Genomic DNA, 5987 nt, shown 5'->3' with positions numbered 1-5987 from the left:
TAATTGAAGTACAAATCAAGTATCCAAGTGTTTCTCTCTCTACTTTCTCTCTCCACTAAATCTGAAAAATCTCTAAATGTACTTGAAAAACGTCATCCCCCCAAAAATGGAAAGGTTCAAGATATATATAGCAAGGAAAGAAAATAAGCTCGGCTAGCCTGTGGTACGAACGCACAGCAAGGCTCGTGCGCACGCACAGGAGGGCATGCGCGCACTCACAGGAGGGCCTGCTTGCACGCACAGGGGGGTCTGCGCGCACGCACTACCTGATGCTGGCTGTGGCGCGTAGCTCTCCTTGTGTGATAAGCAGTGCCCTTGTAGCGATGCACTGAGCCTAGCGCGCCCAAGCATCCCCATAGTCGACGCCCTCATGTGATGCTTACGAGGGGGGCAGACTTGAAAACTTCATTTTTACGTGTTCATGACCAAGACATTCGATGAAGGTGATGCACAAGAGCACTAAAGCCAAGAGTGAGAGCTTGCTTCTGATCTTGCATTCTAGCCAATCAAATAATATGAAATTTTGTCCCGAGCATCGAAAAGACTTGGAGAACCTTCCAAAATAAATCCTGAGGCCCGAGCAAGTCCTACAATGAAAGAAAATAGAGCGAGTAAAATAGAAAAGACGAAAATACCCTTAAAATGCAAGAAATCACAAAATAAGGGAAACGGAGAAATAAACTAAATCATAAATGAACGAAATTAAGGCATTATTCAAGGAGAAAAAAATTATAAAAGAAGATTAAATCATCCTAAAAAATGCTACCAAATGAGTGCCATAGATGACACTCATCAAATTTCCCCAAGCTAGACTTTTACTCGTTCTCGAGCAAAACAAAAGCGAGAAAAAAGGACAAAGAAAGTGATTGACACTCACATGATAGCTTATTCAAATAAAAAGAACAGAGAAAAGGTATTGGGAATTTACACTAACTCACTGTCGTAGGAATCAAGGTTGTTTTTAGCTACAACTAGCCATTAAAACCCCAAAGTCGCCAATGAGGACAAGTGAGGTCTCGTAAGGGTTTCCAAAAGAGATTAACCCATAACTCTCAAAGTACAACGAGGCAAAGCATAAATAGGAAAGAAAAAGGCAAAAACAAAAGAAGAGATTTCTAAGGCTACTCGACATCTTGACTATGCAAACCGCTCCATAGGCTTGACTCATAGCTCCCTCCACCGACTAGTGACTCAACCACAAAGGTCAAAAGGGATTTTTAAGGTTGTAATGTAAGGGTGAAAAGGGGTAAAGGTAGGCTAAAATTTGAAATTTGGTGGTATACCTAAATTGTGAAGCAAAGAATGGCCAATTCTTAACACCGTAACCAAGTAATCACCAAACAAAAACACCAACACCCCCAAGCTTATTTGAAGCAAAGCCCTCAAATATATATACAAAAAGCGTAAAAACGCTTCCCCCAAGCTTGAATATAGCATTGTCCTCAATGCTCTTAATAGGGACGAAAGCACTTACATCAAAATATTTTTAGTTTTTTATTTTTCTCATTTTTATCACTTTTTCCAAAGCATTTGCTAGCTTTGCTCTTTCTAATTTTATTTTTTTATTTTTTTTTCTATTTTTCACTTTATTGCATTGTCCTCACCTCTTTTAGCTATGGACGGCTTTTTCAACTTGAATTTGCCATTATTTACATAAAGTTCACAATACAACTTTCATACATCATAAGAACTAAATAGTCAAATCCATACACCACAAACTCTAACAATAAGGATCAATTTGCTTCACAAAACCAAGAGTGGAAACAAAAATGAAACAAATGGCTCAAAATCTAAATATATGGATTGAAAAAGAAGGTATAAGACTCAAATGGTTATCAAGGAGGCAAATGAAAACCCAAAACAAAGAAATGAAATCTATCCTAGAAAAAGAAAAATTAGCACCTCGAAAAGATTCCTTTGTCCTTCCTTAATGGTTCGGTCGCGATCTCGGGAGATATAAGTCAAATTCTAGATAAAGTAAGCGATAGGCAAGGATCCATGTGCCGATCATGCAAAAATAGGTAGAACGCTAGAAAAAGTGAAACCTCACATGGTTGTAGCAAAAACTTACTTTTGATTTCAAATCCACTAAAGGAAGCAACACCATCTTACCACAAACAAGTAGATTAGGGCTTGAAGGTCCCGAAAGTCCTTAACAAACTACCTTAGCATACGCTATCCTAGAATCAACCGAGCATACTCTCAAACCGTGCAAACCATTATCATTTAGTAAGGTTAATATCCAAAAATGCAAGTCCGTAAGGTACTAAGTCCAAAGCAAAAGCAAAAACAAAATACAAAGAAAACTTTGCCTCAAAACAAAATATTTTTTTTATTTTTGTTGGAAATCTTTTTTATTGTTTTGTTTTCAAATGCGCTTTCTTCAAATAAAAAGAGAAAAGAAAATAAAAGAGGAAAGCAAAAGAAAAGCACAAGTAAAAGACACTACACTTAATAAAAAGAGGAATAAGAAAAGCAAAAGAAAATAAAAGAGGAAAGCAAAAGAAAAGGAATAAGAAAAGAAAAAGAATAGAAAAAGTAAAAGAAAAGCACAAGGATAGATCTCACCAAGTGTTCGAAACTAAACTTAATAAAAAGGAATAATGAGAAGCGTACACCTCCATGTTGATCCAAGAAGCATGAATCATATAAATCGGACCGAAAGTGTTGTGCTCCAATTTCTCTTTCTTTTTCTTCGGAACTTTCTTTTTCTTCTTTGACTTCTTCTTCATTTGAGTGAGCGACGTCACACCATCAACTCTTGGAGAACCATGCTCATCATTTTTCAATGAGAGCTCAAACCATAAAGGTATTTCAATCACGTCCTCATCCTCTAGCCTTGAAGGCTCCTTGACGTCTTCACTAACCAACTTGTTTTCAACACTTATAGAAACATCATCACAAGCTACAAGAATTTCATTAGTAGAAGACACAAACATGCAAGCATTGTCATTTGAAGGAGGTGAATTGATACACATGATACCTTTCACGTAAGATAAATACTCATACATTGACTTGAGCTTAAAACTTGCCTTATCATTACCAATACGCAAAGTAATAAGGCCACCTTTCACATCAATCAAGGCACCTAAGGTAGCTTATAATGGTTTCCCTAAGATGATAGGTATATTGTCATCTTTCGCAATCCCAAGTACAATGAAATCTATGGGAATTGTAAACTCTCCTATCCTTAGGGGGACATCCTCAATCCTACCTTTGGGAATCTTAATGGAACGGTCGGCTAATTGTAGGGTCATGTTGGTAGGATCTCAGTTTAAGCTTCTTGAAAACGGAGTATGTCATGATGCTAACACAAGCATCTAAATCATAAAAAGCATTTTGGAACAATTTGCCATTGATTTTGCAAGGGATTGAGAAATTTCCGAGATCTTTCATCTTTGGGGGTAGGTCATTATGGATAAGAGAAATACAACATTCCCTAACACTTATCGAACAACAAAGTTGCACTCTCTCTTACCACTCAAAATGTCCCCAAGGGACTTAGATAGTTTGGCAGTTGTTGCAAAGCTTCGGTCAAAGGAATAGAAAGATGAAGTTCCTTAAGCAGTTAGAGAAACTTCCCAAATTGTTCATCCAAGTTATGCCTCGTAAATATTTGGGGGTAGGGAAGCTTAGGTTTGATAACCTCATCTTGCATTCTCTCTTTCTCTTTGGACTTCTCATTAGAACTCTCACTTTTCTTGCTAGACATATCATGCTCATCATCATCAAATGAATCATTCACCTTCTCCTTCTCTTGACTCCTATTAGAAACTATCTCCTCTAGCACCTTGCCACTTCTAGTGGTAATAGAATAGACCGGTTTCTTGGGGTCAAGACCTTGAGAGGGTAAAGAAGAAGGGCCAACATTCTCTTTCAAGGTATTGGCTAGTTGAGTGATTTGGCTAACATCTTGTGATGAGTCATCACTTCATTGAATTTCTTATCATTAACTGCCATGTAAGTGTTCAACAACTTGATTTGATTTTCAATGACTTCCTCTAAGTTAGTCCTAGAAGAAGAAGAAGAAGAAGAAGAAGAAGAAGAAGAAGGTTAAGCATAGGAATTATACCCTTGACCTTGGGTCTTTGGAGCAAAACCAGGTGGGGGACCCCTTTGACCATTGTTTTGTTGAAAGTTTCCCCTATTTTGATTGTTCTAATTACCCCTATTTTGATTTTGACCATACCCTTGATTATGGTTCCCATAACCTTGGCCTTGATTTTGGCCACTATAACCTTGGTTGTTATATTTACCTCGGGAACCTTGGTTCCTATAACCACCACCTTGGTTATAGTTGTCAAAATTGCCTTGGTTGTGATAATTTCTATTCCCTTGACCTCTTTGATTATCAAACCTCGACTCATTATTATTGGACACAAAGTTCACATGCTCGTTCACATTACCATCTTGATCAGCACATCCATCCACAAATGAATGAAGGCACGTAGAAGAATCATGCTCATATGAACCACATACATCACAAAACAAGCATCCACTAGGAATGTTACTAGAAGAGGGAGGGGGATGAGAGTTAGAAGACGTACCTCTCCCTTTAAGTTGGGAGGGAAGACTTGAAGCTTGGGAGGTTGAACTTTCTAATTTAGCTTTGATTAAACACAACTCTTTCCCCAGGCTTGTTATTTGTGAGGACAAGTTGTTGATGGCATTGAGGTGATCAACCGAGTACACCGAGGAACTACTGTTACTAGTTGATCCCTTTCACCATCTTGCCAATCCCTATAATACCTCACTACGTCTTCAATGATGTCTACCACTTCCTCATCCGTTCTATTCATAATGGGACCTCCGGCTCCCCCATCAAGACAAGATTTCCCTTGAGGACTTAGGCCACCATAAAAGATTTAAATGAATTGGTAGGTAGGATTTTCATGGTGGGGACACTCTCTTTGATACTCTTTGTACCTCTCCCATGCTTCATAGAGGCTTTCATAAGGCCTTTGCTTGAAGCCTTGAATCAAAGCTCTAGCCTCCGTCGTTTTCTTTTGTGGATAGAAACGGGATAGTAATTCCTTAGTCACTTCGTCCCATGTCCTTAGAGAGTTTGGTTTGACTTCATTTTCCAACCATTCCAAGGCATGCCCTATGAAAGAAAAAGGGAAAAGCTTGAGGCGGATGAATTATTGAGAAATTCCATTCACTTTGATAGTGTTGCAATATATTTCGAACTCCTTGAGATGGTTTAGTGGATTCTCATGCTTGCCCCACTAAATTGTCGCCTCTCTATCAAAGATATCATCGCCGGTCTAATTTCAAAGTCATTCGCCGGTGTTGTAGGTGGAGTAATCCCGCTCTCAAACCAATATGCACCCGAAATCCCCAATTCCTTCAATGCCACTCTTGGATTTTCTCCCATGCTTGCTTGTTCTTTTTCTTGTGTTTCTTCTTCACTTGGAGGGCTAGAACTCAAAGAACGTCTAGCAACTCTTATCTTTGTAATTGTCCTCTTAATTTCCAGATCAAAAGGCACTAGAGAACGACCACGTGCTCTATGCATACAATCTTAAAAGAAACAATTAGTAGCACAGCTACAAGTGTAGCCAAAAAGAGAAAAATCTTTTTGTGTTTTTCAAATAAAATTAAATAGACTCAACCACTATAGCAAACAACTAGCCATTCCCTGGCAACGACGCCATTTTGATGAAGGATATTTAGGTCATTGGATTCTAAAACACCTTCAATCAAACAAAATTTATAACCAAACCTACTTCTAGTATAGGGGCACGTCCGAGTTGAACCACGAGGATGGGGAGATTGCTATAGCCTAATGTCAAGCTATTTCGAACAATAAGAGGTAGTTTGTAGTATGACTAAGGTCTCAAACAACTAACCAATGTATAAATTCAATATAACAAGCACTAGGGATTTAGAATCCGCATACAATTGTGATAATCATGCTAATTGAGGAAAGTGCAATCAACCCAAAAATTGTGAAGGAAAAATAGTAATTGCAATAAAGAGGATTC

The 5987-nt window shown here is 38.2% G+C and overlaps 1 pseudogene; it reads left to right on the top strand.

Annotated features, from left to right (window-relative positions):
- Positions 1-4887: 4887 nt before the first annotated feature.
- LOC145583631 (small nucleolar RNA R71) lies at positions 4888-4981 on the top strand (annotated as a pseudogene).
- Positions 4982-5987: the final 1006 nt, after the last annotated feature.

This window comes from Chenopodium album, chromosome 15, assembly GCF_948465745.1.
Source record: "Chenopodium album chromosome 15, dcCheAlbu1.1, whole genome shotgun sequence".
NCBI classification, from domain to species: Eukaryota; Viridiplantae; Streptophyta; class Magnoliopsida; order Caryophyllales; family Amaranthaceae; genus Chenopodium; species Chenopodium album.
Note: the sequence above shows the minus strand (reverse complement) of the source record. Positions and strands in the feature narration are given on the sequence as shown.